Below are 16,744 nucleotides of genomic sequence, written 5' to 3'. Positions count from 1 at the left end.
TTTGTTACTGACCTAAGAGTAATAAAAATTACTTTGAGTTTAACTTTTACTTTTCATTATCTTCTGATTTTGAAGACATTTTAGCACATAGCTTGAAAAGTTTTCTCACAAATCGCTAAGCAAAAAATGTTCCTACTAGCAAAATGTCAATATCTGCATCATACATTCCAGAAACCTGATGACTGCAGCTGAGCAGTCATACAACAGAACTTATCTTGTGTCAACTAACAAAAGATTAATTTCAAATAAATGCTAATACTTTGTTTAAGGAGATTTTGCATGTATAGATTTTTTAACATTAACTTTTAACATCATGTTTCAACACTGCAGTATACATGTAAAAAAAAAAAGCAGTTCCCATTTTATACTCAAGCATTTTTTGTGTCCCTTGCTTGATGAATTATAGTTGTATAAACAGAGAAATCTCAATGACACCTTTAGTACTACCCTCAATGACACAGATGGGCAAAATGATTTGTGTGGTTTCACCCATCCCTACGTACAAGCCTGAAAAAAATTGGTATTCGTGCTCCTATATTCTGTCATATATAGTGTAGTGTACATGCAAAAGCGTGAGATTGGAGGCTTAGTTCTTACATGGTGGTTATGGAATTCCCAGGTGACTTCAAATGCCCTTTATAATGAAATGCACTGCATTTTGCTTTAAATAATCTACTACCTGCTTAGAAACATGAAACAGTGCACTATATAAATAAATTATGTTTTAGAAGACTTATGATCTAACAAATGTGCACATCTTGTGGCCTCAGTCACTGATATTGGCAGTATACTTCCAAAGTAATTTTTACTAAACAAAGTACAGGTATGGGACCCATAATCCAGAATGCTCGGGACCTAGGGTTTTCCGGATAAAGGCTCTTTCCGTAAGTCTACTAAAAAATTATTTGAATATTAAATAATCCCAGTAGGACTGTTTTACGTTCAATAAGGATTAATTATATCTTAGTTGGAATCAAGTACAAGGTACTGTTTTACTATTACAGAGTAAAAGGAAATAATTTTTAAAATTAGAATGATTTGCTTGGGAGATGGGAGATGACCCGTAATTCTGAACTTTCTGGATAACGGGTTTCCGGATAACAAATTCCATACCCGTACAACATAAAGTATGTGCTATGAGTTGTTGCTCCAAAACAGATGGCATCTGGAGGGTCCAAGGTTGGAAATCCATGTATTATGCAGATGTTTCCATTTGCAGGTGTTTTACTAATGTTTAAACTTGCACAAATGCAAGTAAGGTCTTCTGGTCCTATTACCTACAACAACTAATTACATCTGCTTTTGTTATTCCAGCAGTAAGCCAATGTAAGCTAAATGGACATCAGCTACAGGAATTGTGTTTGTTTTAGCATTAGTCTTGTATTCAGGGAACTCAGGGCAAGCAAAAATGTTTGCATTGCATTGTTTACATTGTAACTGTATATGTGGATACTGCTAAATATATACATTATTGCAGTTAAATTGGTTATTACCATTTGTAGTGCAAAATAAGTTTCACCCATGACACACTGAGGAAAAGAAAGAAGGTAGCAGCTTCTGATACTGTTGTCAACTTTGCTTGTATATAAATTAAATAAAGCTGTCCAGAAAAGAGCCTAGACGAATAACATTTATGGCCAGATTCACTAAATGTCAACGCATAGTTTTCTGCAATAAAAAGTGTTCGATAATTAAGTACCGATTCATCAAAAACATTTTGCATGCGTTACTACTCGCATGCGCAAAAATCCTGATTATCGCAAATCATTATTTCCATCGCATTGAGGTAATTATCGAATAGAAATAATACTAATGCATAATTCACAGACAAATTTGAATTGTTAAAAGCATAAAATGTGGCGATAATTACTATGAAACTTAACGCCTCCCAGGAGTAGGCGTTACTAAACAAAATTGCAGCTGGTGATTGTCTGTGGTGACAAGATGGAGTTTGCAGTTGGATTTTTTCATGTATGTGATCTTCCTAGAGTGATGCATGCTTGTGTTTTCAGGGAAATAGTGATAATTGAAATATGTATTATACAATAATCCTATTTTTTTTTTTTTTTTTTAAAAGCTCATACCGTAAATGTTTCCATTACTATCAAATAATAGTGTTTTTTATGAAATGAACCTATCATGAGGCATCTTTTACAAAAACACAGTAATGATCTTATGGCACAAAGATCATATGAAAAACCACTGATGCAACCTGAAGGCACAAGGATGTTTATACATGTGACAATGCAATGAGAAATGTATTAGCAAATATCAGATGATTGCATTTACAAAACATCTGACACAGATTGGCCACTAAGATGCATATTTTTTGATAGTTAACAATAGATATTCATCACACAAAAATAATTTCTGACAAAGGGCGTATTAAAATAAATCTATGTGTTAAAACACATTTCTGACACAAAAGTGTTAATAACTTGTAAGAATACAAAAGGAGCAATTTCATTTTTTTAACATCTTCCCACTTGTGAAAATATTCCTACATTGTAAAATAAACATACTCTGCTTGTAGCAAAACATGGGAAAATATTTATTAGTCTGCACTCACTTTGTCATCATTGGGTCAACATTTATTAAAGGATTATTGGTTTTGCTCTTAAAACATTAACCTTACTTGTAAATCCATGTGCAGCAATGAATGTGTCTCCAGTTCACCCAGAGCAACCTAACATCTATTGCAATTAGAAGCCTGAAAGTGAATATCTGTTTCCAACAATACTATATAACCCTCACAGGGTGAATACTGCCATCATGGAGATGGGAAATAGATATATGAAGATCTAGTCCTGCATGTATATGCTCTATTAAGGTCCAGCTGTCACATTTAATTTAACTACCTCCTCCTAGAAAGGATGATGACAGTCACGCTAGTCAGTGTCAACTGTCTTGCATATCAGTAGCAATGAGTAGGTATTCTGGAAATAAGTGCCACAACAGCAACCAAAAGCATTCCTAAATGGCAGTTCTGGGAAGGCCTGAGTATGATAAAGGTTTAGCAGCTTATGACATTCTGACAATGTTTAAATACGTGAGAGTGACTGAATGCTTGGCAAGGCATATGTAGAATTCATGAATATAATATACTGCAATAGCAAAATTGTATTACCCAGAAACAGTTTAGCAGTACAAGTACTTGTCTGGAAGAGTAAAAAAGAGGGCTCTTATACAGCTGCATAATAACATTTCACAATACAAGTTTTCCTTTCTTGTTAGAAGCAAAATATGGATGTAAACCAAAATGTTTGATTCCTGAAGGACAATCACTGGTGCAAAATATCCCACCAATCCCAATGCATTATAGGATAACACAGTTATTGGATGCAGGCACCTGGTGATCCAGATATCACAATTACTTCAAGAAAAATGAGGCATTAACAGCCTGGAAAGTCTAAAAAGTGGCAGTAAAATGGTGACCAAAGATTTGCTGTATAGTAGTTCAGTCTCTAAATTACTCATTAAGAGCTTTAGGTTGACTAATTTGCAATTACATTATTATATAACCGAGCATGTGGTTAATTCATAAACACAACTGAATGTCCAGCTAAGTGAAAATATCTAATAGGTAGAGGGAACACAAGACATTCTTTGTTGTTGCATTTGTTATAGCCTTAAGCAGTGATTTTTGTTTGGAGATTCCATAGAGTCGGGTAGAAAAAATTGTAATACCAATACAAGAGTGCTAGAAGCCAAAATTAACATCAGTATATTAAAATGTATTATAATATTAGGAATCATTTTCAAATAGGACAAGGTGGAAGGAGAAAAAAAACTAGTACACCTACTCCTGTAAAACTTGCACCTATGGTATGAGGCTCCCACCAGGGGCATAAATGGTAGCATATGCATTTAATTTTTGGCATGCGTGTAGAAGTACCTGTTGGTATAAGATACATCAAGACAGTGCTCTCTTGTACCACTTATAAGTATAGGTATAGGATCTATTATCCAGAATGCTCAGGACCTCGGGTTTTCCCATTTTCGTGATAAGGGGTCTTTCCATAATTTGGATCGCTATACTTTAACTATACTAAACAATCATTAACTAAACTAAATGGGATTGCTCTGCCTCCAATAAATCAGTAGCTCCCTGTCACTGATCTTCCAGCGACAGTGTGGAAACTATTGATTGGTGGTGTCTGCCTATTATCGTGTTCTACTATTAAATGCCCTCCTTAGGAAACAGGATTATCTCAATCTTCTCCTTTTTCAACACGAGTGAATCATGTCCACCTAGAATCACTACCAGTCCTTGTTCCAAAAGCTGAACCCCTGTTCAGCTTTTGGAACAAGGACTGGTAGTGATTCTAGATGGACATGATTCACTCGTGTTGAAAAAGGAGAAGATTGAGATGCGGGGTGGGCACTGATATCATGGGGCAGGGCAGGGCTATGATGTGGCAATCTACAATTGGCTGATTGGAGTGTCGATCTAGGAGCACCCTGTCCGGTTTCCCTAATTTGGCAAACTGGGCAGGCAGTTTGGCAGGCAGTTTTGACCTGAACAGCGTCTCAGAAAACTGGGATGTCCAGGTCAAAACTGGACAGGTATTCACCTTACATCCACCTTAAAATTGCTTCATGAAACTAGGCCATTTTAACCATAAAACATAAAGAGTGGTTGATGCTAGCAACAGCTAGACATGGTTTTTTATATAAAGCACAGTGGCTCAGTGTGTAGAATTGCTGCGCTGGGGTCCTGAGTTCAATCTCAGCCAGGGCACTATTTGCAAGGAGTCTGTATGTTCTTCTCGTGTCTGTGTGGGTTTCCTCCAGGTACTCCAGTTTCCTCCACCACTCCAAAAACATACAAGCAGGTTAACTGGCTTCAGACTTAGTTGACCATAGTGTGTGTGAATATAATAGGGACCTTAGATTGTAAACTCCTGAGGGGCAAAGAATGATGCATAATCTTTGCTAATCACTAAAATGTGAAGGCGCTATATAAATACCAAAAAATGAATAAATCAGTTAAATAAATTAGTAACAAGGCACTGCTCTCCTTAAATGCTGTAATACCAGTAAAGTGCCTATGAAATTACTTTTGGAATTTTTAATACTAAACAATTTCTTGCAAATATTATAGACCTGATTTAAAATACAGGAGGAAAAATGTATCCTTATCCTTTTTAAATATAAAAAGCAAAAATAATGTTAGTCATCAGCATCTAATACTGCCATTAACTAAAGAATTCTTGCAAATGACTGCCAAGAAAAACATATTTCCCATTGGACAAACAGCAGTGTATGCTAAATCTTGGTTGAGGCAGTGGTAGAAGCAACTTTGTATAAAATCGATATTTAAAAACTTACACAACATGCTACAGCAGATATTCAAAGCATTATAATATACAGCATAGTAAAACATAAGAATACATTACAAGAAGCAGATTATTTATGTGTGTCTTCATGAATCTAAACTAATGATATTTGTTTTAGATATAACAGCTAATAACTATTGAGTCAGGGGACATCATAATATGGGAAAGCTATATTTGAATAACTTCCATCTCTACCTTTACCCTGCATATGTTACATCAGTGCTGTAAATTAAAGGTGAACTCCAACCAAAACTACTTTTTGCATAATGCAAGAAACAATTCTAACTTTAATCAACTCTCTATTACATATTCATTACACACTGACAATGGTTTTAAAATTATTTGTAACTATTATTGCTATTGAAAGCAGTGTTTTTATCCCTTTCTATTCTCTGGTTAAGATTCTTGAAACAATGTAGCAGAAGTCAAGTTTCCTCCAGGTTTGTTGGCCTCTGCTACACTGTTTCAGGAGTCAGAACCAGCAATGCGCAGAATACAACCAGGCAGAAAGATATCAATAACATTTACAAATTACTTGAAAATCACTTAAATAGTTTTTTGAATGTATAGTATAAAGTCACTTAAAATTAGATTTTATGTCATTAGACAAAATTTTTTTGGGTAGCATTCCTCTTTAAAAAGGGGACAACCACCCAATGCTCTACACTGGTGTGTGGATAGGCCTGAAGGTTGCGACTATGGAATAATATGTTTTGTAAAGCAAGAACACCTTAAATAATTTACTTCAGGCTGTTGTTGACATCCAAACAACAGTGTCAAGTGGATAGATAAATTGTACTTATCTGGCAGATTGGTCAGATTACATGGAATTGTGAATCCATCCAGTCCTGGTAGCTTGGCTTTTCGGGAAGCCTTGTTATAAGCAATAAGCAATTGAATAAGCCTTGAATAAGCAATTACATTATGATCACAATAGAATAATAACTTAAAGCACATTATTTAGCGACCACTAAATCAATACAGTTTGGATATAAATGTAAATTGTATGCAATGATCAGTCCATGAACAGATTCTTGGTTAGGATCACCAAGAAATATGAAAACTTCTGGCTTCAGTCACCTACTACTTCTACTGGATAAGTTCTTCACAACCAAGTATCAAGGCTCCTCATTCCTTTCCTTTTTCGCTTTACTTTGTCTTGATCCTATCTCTTTATTATTTCTTGTGTTTTTAACTCAAAGCAATAAAAAGCAAAACAAAATTACAAAAACCCAGTAGTATTGTTTTTCCACCAACATGGACTTATACATCAATTACCATCAAGTACTACAGATTTTATTACAAAGAAAACAAGCAAATTTGTAATGATAGTAAATTTGAAAAGATAATAATTGTTTGCTCAATAAGGAATCTATGGGAAATGCTAGTCCCTTACTTCTGAGCTTTCTGGACAATGGGTTTTGGGATAGTATATCCCATACCTGTAGGTTGGATGCAGCCAAAAACCTATATTTTATTATTTTTGTAATACAGGTATCGGACCCCTTATCCGGAAACCCGTTATCCAGAAAGCTCCGAATTACGGAAAGCCTGTCTCCCATAGACTCCATTTTAATCAAATAATTTAGAATTTTTAAACTGATTCCCTTTTTCTCTGTAATAATAAAACAGTACCTTGTAATTGATCCCAACTAAGATATAAATAATCCTTATTGGATGCAAAACAATCCAATTGGGTTTAATTAATGTTTTATTGATTTTTTAGTAGACTTAGGGTATAGAGATCCAAATTACGGAAAGACCCCTTATCCGGAATACCCTTGGTCCCGAGCATTCTGGATAACGGGTCCCATACCTGTACTTATCTTTCTATTCTGCCCTCACCTATTCACATTCTGTGTCTCAAACAAACCACTGCCTGGTTGCTAGGGTAAATAGCAACTAGAGAGCTTCTGAAATACCAAACTGGCGAGCTGCTAAACAAAAACACTAAATAACTAGAATATATATATATACATATATATATATATATAATTTGGTGAACTACAACTTTAAAGTAACATAGAAACATGAAAATGGCTGTACTTATTTAAATTAATTCCCTGCACATATAAAATATTTATTTCTTTGCAGTGCATTTGAATCAGATCTGGTGTCTTTTATCTGCCTAAATATTTACTGTGGATTCTGTTGATTTTGCTTAAACTAAATTCTCATCTTTCCATTTTCTAATGGGGATATTCTCTAAGAGCTACATTTAAAAACCCATAATTAACACACAATGAATAATTCACAGAGGAGGTGCCAATATTTTGGATACCAGCCGATGAGCTTAATCTTGATTTTCTACAGCAGTGCCAGGTTGTAATTTTTTTTTTACCACTGCAAAGACTAAAGGTGGCCACACACGTGGCGATCTGGCGATGTTTCGTGCGACCATCGGTCGCACAAAACATCGTCAGATCCGCCACACACCGTCAGGGCTGAAACAGTAGATAAGGAGGTAGAAACAATAGGATTTCTACCTCCTTCTGGCGATTTAGCCCTGACGGCAGATTTTGCTCAGGCGCCTTCTATGGCGCCCAATCAAAATTTTCTGACCTGGCCGATTGGTGAGTCGACCGATATCAGCAGCCTCCTGCGATATCGGTCGACTCACCGACTTGCCATACACACACCAAATATCGTACAAAACGAGGTTTCATACGATATTATCGATTAAGATCTGAATTTTTGGTGAGTTCACCAAATGAGCAGATCTTTGTTTGATTTGGCCACCTATATTCTGGGCCAAAATGGGCTAAACTGTTTGCAGCCTACAGTTAACAATTGGATCACAATGGTTCCTTAAGCAGGAACAAAAAGAAAGAGCCGCATTAATATTATCCCTGTCCAATGAGATTTTTAAACCTAGCAGTCAGAGAGGGCCTATATATATATGCAGATAACCCACTGACTTGGAGCAGCCTGTAACTGCACAATTTCACATTTGTTTAGGCCAATCTCCAGTCCACCCAGTGTAGCTGCACTTAAGCCGAAGCTTTGCCAATCGGTGCAGCTATACCCGGCAGTATATAAAAGCAGATCCACATCTCTCCACCTGGCCACAAAACAGAGCAGGTCATATGCTTTGTGTGCCCTTGCCCTTAGCCTTGCATCAGGGCATTGATATCAGTATATAAAATCAGTATAAAACTGGAAATTAACCTAATAAGTAGGTCCAACTCTGAGTCTCATGAGGGACGCCTGGGAAAGGTAAGAAAAGTGGCAGCATGGCACTGCTGTATAAACCTCTGTGGCCCTCTACATTCTTCCCAAAAACAGCACCGACACAGGAAAAAAAATCTTACTGTAAGCCCTCCCCCCCAGGGTTTCCTTGTCATTTAAATATTTGAGATGCTATTTATTTTAACAAGAATTCTTCATTGTGGTTGTAAATGCATCCAGAAAAAACAAATACACATCATGCTAAAATTTTTCAGATTATCAATTCACATATTAAACCACCAATCTTATTGCTTAGCATAATGTATATGTTTTCCCTTCTTTTACATTATGGATTCAAGCCACATCCGCAGCATGTGTATTTAGGTGGAAAGTAATCTAACTGACACATTTTCCTAAGCACAAGGCTGGTAATAGGCTGCTTCTCACTGTTGCTAGCCTGTCCTTCCAATCTCATCTCAGGCAATTTCAGCAACAATCATTCCAGCCAATAATATCCCATGTACATGAGAGGATTCAAGTATGCTGCCTATCAACAGAAATGGCTTTTCACAGCAAGTCACCTCTGTGTTTTTTTCTGCCTGTAACAGAGCTTATAAAAAAAGGTTTAGCCTGAGTCACCAGGATTTTTCGTTTCAATTATATCTTTAATCCACACATTCATTTATGTGTTGTTTGGTCCCCTGACTTGTAAACAAATCTATCTATCTATCTATCTATCTATCTATCTATCTATCATCTATCTATCTATCTATCTATCTATCTATCTATCTATCTATCTATCATCTATCTATCTATCTATCTATCTATCTATCTATCTATCATCTATCTATCTATCTATCTATCTATCTATCTATCTATCATCTATCTATCTATTATAAACATAGATCATGTTTATGACCCACATCAACATTTAGTATGAAAGGAATATGCATTTTCTAGCACTAATCTGAACAAAAAAGCATTACAATCCCACTCCCAGTAATTCCTGCTTCCAGTGTTTTTCTGTAGAGAATAACAAGCCTGCAGTCTATTTTTAGCCTTTTATTGGTCTGCATTTGTCAAGTTGCTTTGGGCTATTAATCTATCATGGGTTGATGATTTGTGCTGTAATTTACTTAAAGCAGAGGTTTCCAACCTCTGAGGCTGGCCCACCTTGGAGTCTTAATACAAGGAAGTGGTGAAGGGGCAACCTGAAGGCAAGTTTGGATATTATGTGAATGCTTAAATGTTTATTTTGCCTTTACAACACAGAGGTATTCAGACTCTAACAGGGTTGTCACTTGGCTGCTATTTTACAGGCTGGGCCAGTTAAACTGATGCTTGATGCCAATGCTATTAATGGGAAGAAAACTAATAAATAAATAAAACAAATGTGCTTTTATCTTTTTTTAATACGATTATGTGATCCGAATGTTTTATACACAGTGATTCCAGTGCTTTGCAATACAAAGGTATTTACTTAGGTATTTGAATTAGTTTAAATACAGTTGACCACAATAGCATAAATCCACTTTTCCTAATTGTCCCATGTACGTGAAATGTTGTGCCGTCCAGGGTGGGCCCCCGGCTCTAGTGGACCCGACCCTTGCTGCACTCCCTCTGTCCGACCGCTCCTCCCAACGCTTTAAATTATGTGTGCTTGGGGGAGGACGTCGGGTGGGGGGCGATGTGAGGCGGGTTAGGGGGGCCCCTGCGGGGGGGGAAGGGACAGGGGATGTGGCCGGTGGGGGCACCTGCAGGGCCCCGGGGCGGGAGCCTCGGTGGGCCCTTCACCCCCCAGTCCGACCCTGGTGCCGTCTTGTACCAGACAAATTTCTACCCTAAACATCTTTTCAAGCCCCCTAAAAGCTGACAAACCTTTTTATTATTTTGGAAAGCCCACTCGAGGAAAAAACCTCAGCTAACAAGGTATCTTTGCCAGAGACAGGGCCGGAACTATTGGTAGGCAGAAGAGGCAGCTGCCTAGGGAGCAACAATTGGAGGGCGCCAGGCAGGAGAGGCTCCATAGCCTCTCCTGCCTACCCCCTCTGCATGCGCATCAAAGCACACGCAGGGGAAAAGGTGCAGGGACGAGGTGGCCGACCGGGTTGCCTTGGATGCCCAGTCGGCTTGGCCTGCCCCTGGCCAGAGACCCCACGTCAGTTCTTTTACTCATGTGGTGTTTCCTTTGATTACTAAAGCTTGAAGGCTCAAACAATCATAAATCTGGCATCCCCCAAAGTCAGATCCAGAAAACTGAAAGGATAAAACAAACACAAAACGTCATAAAATATCTTTGCATTGGTGTCAAACAATGTGGTAAAACACTGAAATGTAAAAGTGCCTGAAAATTCCATTTCTGCCACTTTCATCATTTACCACCAGCTAGTCACACTGACACTAATGAAAGGGTACTTCCTGACGTTTCGTCAGCCGTGCTAGAGAAGATTAAGCACAGACCACGTACCATGTGCTATTGCAACATGTCAGATCTTTTAAGGTCCCCATACACGGGCCCACTATAGCTGCCGATATCGGTCCCTTGGACCGATTCGGCAGCTAATCGGCCTGTGTATGGGCAGAACAGAGCGGCCTGGCCGACCGATATCTGGCCTGAAATTGTCCAGATCTCGATCGGCCAGGTTAGAAAATCTGGTCGGATCAGGGACCGCATAGGCTCGTTGATGCAGTCCCCGAACCGACTGCCCCATAACCACAAATGTAATCCGATCGTTTGGCCCCAGGATTATTTTTTTTTTAAGTTTCTTGCTACCCGATATCGCCCACCCGTAGGTGGGGATCTCGGGTGAAGATCCGCTCGCTTAGCGACATCGCCAAGCGAGCGGATCTTATAGTGTATGGGCACCTTAACAGTTCTTTTAATCATCTTTATCAGCTGGCTTGCAACATTGTTTCAGAAGTCAGTGACAGGAGTGCAGAAATTGATACTGCCAGACAGATATTCACAAGATATATACAAGATTTACAAAGGAAAATATTAATAGATGTTCATTCTCATTGGCCAGATGGGCTGAAATACAATACTTCTTTCATGCGCAGTTACATTTACAAATAATATCATTAAAAATGTTTAACTAGTGTATACTGGAAAGTTTCCTAGAGTTACATTTTCTTTACTAAACAAAACAAATATTTTTTTGGCGGTGACAATATACAATTAAATAGATTGTTCACAGACATTAGTCCGAATTTCAACAGTCCCTGTGAGAAAAAAAGAAACATTTTAAATCATCTTTAATATTTAAAGAGGATACACATTTTTTGAAAAGTTAGATAGTTACATAGGGTTGAAAAAAGACCAGAGTCCATCAAGTTCAACCCATCCAAGTAAACCCAGCACACACAACCCACACCTACCAATCTATACACTCACATAAACAACCACTAATACTAAATGTAGATATTAGTATCACAATAGCCTTGGATATTCTGATTGTTCAAGAACTCACCCAGGCCCCTCTTAAAGGCATTAACAGAATCTGCCATTACCACATCACTAGGAAGGGAATTCCACAACCTCACTGCCCTCACCGTGAAAAACCACCTACGCTGCTTCAAATGGAAGCTCCGTTCCTCTAATCTATAGGGGTGACCCCTGGTAGTAAACATAATTTCAAGCAACTTTGCAATATAACTAAAAAATTTGCAGACTTTTCATGATCTTTAATGTAATTATATGATTTGAAACAGTTACCTAAGCCTGGCCTCCTATTCTCTAGCCGATCTGACTACTTCGTAACAGTAGTCGACTGTCCTTAGCCTGCATCCTCCATATCCCACAATACCCTGCACACATGATGTCAATAAGGAAAGGAACATTGGAGTGCGGGTTTTGTAGTTACTGCATGCTGACTGTTAGCTGTTAAGAAGTTGTTACAATTTATAACATCAATGTTTTAGTCCCTCCTCCCCTGCCAGGACTTTAAATGATGCAGAAAGAGAAGGACTTTCTGTGTTGTGTGGGGCTCTTTAACAAATTTTGATTCAGAAGCCACAGTTCTCTTTGAAAATGTTTGTTTTAAAGCTACAGGCCAGGATCAGGTGCTGAAAGGCTCTCTCCTCTGCTCTCAGTAGGGGACTTCCCAGAACAGGACTTGGCAGGCAGCCAGCCAAATAAAAAAGTTCACACTGAACTAGTTCTGTGCATGCCTTCCCTTTCCTGCTTTATTTGTATATCAACCAATCGGATCAAAGAAATGCAAATAAAGCAGGATATGTAAGGCATGCACAGTAACCAGTTCAATGTCAACTTCCTGTTCATATTCAAGGTTTTTTTGTAAGGTTTAAGCCATGTTGCTCCACTTTAGACTCTGCAGCTTTTGTAATTTGCACCAGCTCCTACATATCAAAGCTGCATTACATTCACAGAATTATTTGATAAATTGGTTATTGCAACTTATTCTGGATTTTTTTAGAATTTTCAAACTGCAGAATAATATCTACCAATACATGACAAACAAGTTAACAGTTTAAAAGAGCAGCCGAAGTTGCAGTCATCCAAAACTAGCAGATATTATCAAGCTATACTGTAAAACCAGAAAGAGCAGCCAAAATCAGAGAGAACAGCTATTTACTTTTATCCACTAAATGCCAAAATGCGGAACAGTCAGACATCATCAGCTGCTAAAGTGACAGAAATAATCACCTTTCGCCAGCTGTCAAGATATACAAAGGCCATGTGCTTGTCATAAGCCACCAAGGGAACAAAGCAGTCATTAACAAAGGCCAAAAATAGAAGCAGACCACCTCACGCAATAAAAGGCACTTACCTTTTTTTTTTTATTAACTTTCTACAATCCAGAAATTACCTTATTACTAGGGTAGCTAGGAAGCACAAAATGTATCATTTTTTCCCCAGTTAATTATAGTAAAGTAGTGACCAGCTCACTTAAGGAAAAATTTCACAAAAAGAGCGGCTGGCACATCCAGATCACCACCAAAACTGATTAGACAGTCCTTGGTTTATATTAAAAGCATTCCAAAGTTTATTATTATTTATACACAATTATACATGAATAGGCTATTCATGTTTTCATGTACCCATGTGCCATAATTCTACGGTTGAGTATTTGGAAGTCTTGCATGACACAAGCTAAGCAATTAGTAAATTTCTAAATAGCATGGATTAATTACATGCTAATCAAGTAAATTTAATTATATTAAAATTATTATAGTATAGCAGTATATTTGGTACAGCCTGAAATACTGTATAAAGAAAAAACAATATCTCTCCAGGGGCTTGTACTGATTCTGAACTTCTGATTCACAGGACAGACACACAGACTCCTCTGTTACTTGCCTCTGACACAAACAATATTTTCCTAAATACGTAAGGTTGGAAACAGTACAGCAACCAATGTTACAGAAGGTGTTCAATAATGTCCATGCTCGGTTATGTTGAGTGTAAAATGTGGCATATCTAATCTCTATGAACCCGTGAGAGGCACATATAGGAACCTGAATGAGACACTTGCCAGAAGTCCTAATATTGTTGAACTCCTGCCATTTTCAAACACCAGCTCCAGTAACATTAAGTAAACAGACCCTGTTACACAGAGAGTTGCCTGTCTCCTAAAGCATACACTATAATTCAGTAGAAAATCTAAGGGATTATTGTTGATATCCAAATACCACAAAAATCTAAATTCTTAAGCTAGCAGGCCAAAACTTAACTGGCATACATCTTGTGACTAACTGAAAAGCCATCTGCGCTAGCTAAATCTTGTTCCAGTGTGTGAAGCTGCTATGTAGTAGTCTAAGATATATTTGTAAGAACTGCAGCAGCCCCAACCCATAAGAGACTTTTGAGTTTGCCCTATACCCTATAGCACCGTATTCCATTTAATAATTCTACAAAACATCCAGTTTAATTTTTTTTAAAAAGTATAAAACAAAATGCAGTTATTCTGCATTGTCTGTATTTCTATAAACACACAGATACATATACATACACGGTACTGTACAAAAGATATTGAAAAATTCTGTTAAGGGGTAAAATGCTTGTAATTAATGGAAAGTGCAAAAAACAGAAAAAAAGCAAAAAAACAGAAAAGCATCCTGAAGAACTTTCCACCATTCTACTGCAGTATTTGGCTTTCTTACTTGCTTTTGTCTCTGCAAGTAATCCCAGACTGGCTTGACTATGTTGAAATAAAAATCTGTGGGAGCCACTGGTTGCGCAATTCTTTTCTCCCTGATGCTACTGCATGATGGATAAGAATCTGAATGTACTTTTCAATTTAGACCAAAACAGCAACTCCAATTATGGAGTTAAAAATGCATCCTCAAACCTGTAGGTTTCACTGTTGCCTTGTATTCCTTGTATTTTAGTGTGTGGCTTTGTCATATGGCTTTATTTCCACCACACAGGAATGGCTTTTTCGTCACAACTCTTCCATGAAGACCATTTGTAATAAGAATTCTCCAAACTGTATAGTGGTGTACCAATGTATCAGTGGTTTATGCCAGTTCTGAGCTCTCATCTTTATATTTTTGAGGGGAGTCTGCTTGATGTATTTATCCTCCCTCTGCTGCACTCCATGGCCGACCACTGTGTTTGCTGTCCTCAACCTAGCCTCCTTGTTCATCTCATTCCGTACAAATATGAGCCATAAAATCATCACTGAGGGCGGGGAACTGAAGTCAGGGCTCTGTGTAGGCCAGGCAAGTTCTTCCATTCCAGTCTCAAAAAACAATGCAGCAATTACAGTGTCATTGTGGCAGCACACTAATGTGTGTTTTGGAACAAGTCTATTTCACCTATTCTGCCACATTCAGGGTGGTGGTAGCTCCAGGGTTCCCAAGCGTCACTAGGCACAATTGCACACAATTCATCAGACTGGATGAATGCAATGGTGCTTAGTGTTAGCATACAGAAGTCCAAGGGGAGTGTTAAAAGTGTGTTTGGATGCAAGCACATGAATAATGTCAATACAAGCATCATTTTCATGCATTTTATAAGGACTGCACTCGTAGCAACATTTGTAAATGAGGCTTCAATTCTGTACAATCTAAAAAAAAAGTAAAACTCTCTAGCAGTAAGGTTTTCTTTTACTGAAACCAAATATCACAGACATCCATAGGGCAACCCATGAAACCCAGCCCTAGAGGATTATTCCACTTTACAGTACAAATTATGCAGGCAAGTTCTCCAGGTGTCAGCCAAACTCAGTTAAACGCCACACTGCTAATTGGTGAAGCAGGATTCATTGCTACAGAGAGTGTATTTTTACTTCTCCACAGTCCACTGGCAGTGACCACTATACCACTAAAGCCCACACTTGGTATTGCTCATGGTGATGTTAGGCTTGTCTATATGGCTGTTTGCAACATCACTCCATGATGTATATTTTTGATAAATACATTATAGTGTTTTATTTATCAGGTTCACAGACTTCTCTTTTCAAATGACAATTTCTGCTTAAACTGCAGTGTCATAAGGTATCACTCACCTTGCTTCACTCCTAATTGCCTAATTGCAATCAGACCATACATATACTTTGCATGATGTGCTGGCTTTTTCTCCAAACAGAAAATCATGTATAATGAACTAAGATGGCTTACCACACACCATTGTTAACATTAAATCATTAGTTTAAAAATAAATTGTTTCATTCTTGTTGTCGGAAAATTGATTGCAGGGATCTTAATTTTTTAAAACAGTATAAAATAGACATTCGATACTAGCTCTAGTCAGCTACTAGTATTAAAAGCAAGTAATACATTCAGAATTGTAAGACCAACTATAACATTATCCTATAAAGTTCCAGATTACATTTACTATATATATAAAAATGAAACATAATTATCTGTGTTGTACAGATGAAGTCTGAAACTGAATTATGGAAACTGATAATGCAAGACTGTTCAATTAAAGATTCTGGATGGGGGCATATGTGGCCCACCAAGGAAGACAAGACTGCCCCATGGCTCCACACACTCCATTGAAAGACAATATTTTTATTATACAATGTCTGAACATTTGGTATATTTGGCTCATTATGTGGAGAAATCTGAAAAGTACTGTAACACACAAAACTTTTGCCAAAGAACGCTTTGTACTGCCTGTTTTGTGGCTTCACATCGAGAGTTCCAGCTTTTTGAGATGCCACTGATTACAGCCATGCCCAATATGACCAATTAAGCACATACTCAGACACATACACAAACCGCCAGTTACACACATTTGGACTACCTATATTCAGTAGCCACTTTTT

The 16,744-nt window shown here is 37.7% G+C and overlaps 1 protein-coding gene across 1 annotated transcript in view; it reads right to left on the bottom strand.

The window, feature by feature from the left end:
• Nucleotides 1–16,744, bottom strand: part of cdk19 (cyclin-dependent kinase 19) — a 75,596-nt gene that overhangs the window by 39,121 nt on the left and 19,731 nt on the right.

This window comes from Xenopus tropicalis, chromosome 5 (assembly GCF_000004195.4).
Source record: "Xenopus tropicalis strain Nigerian chromosome 5, UCB_Xtro_10.0, whole genome shotgun sequence".
Lineage (NCBI taxonomy): Eukaryota > Metazoa > Chordata > Amphibia > Anura > Pipidae > Xenopus > Xenopus tropicalis.
This window is presented reverse-complemented; position numbering and strand designations above follow the sequence as displayed.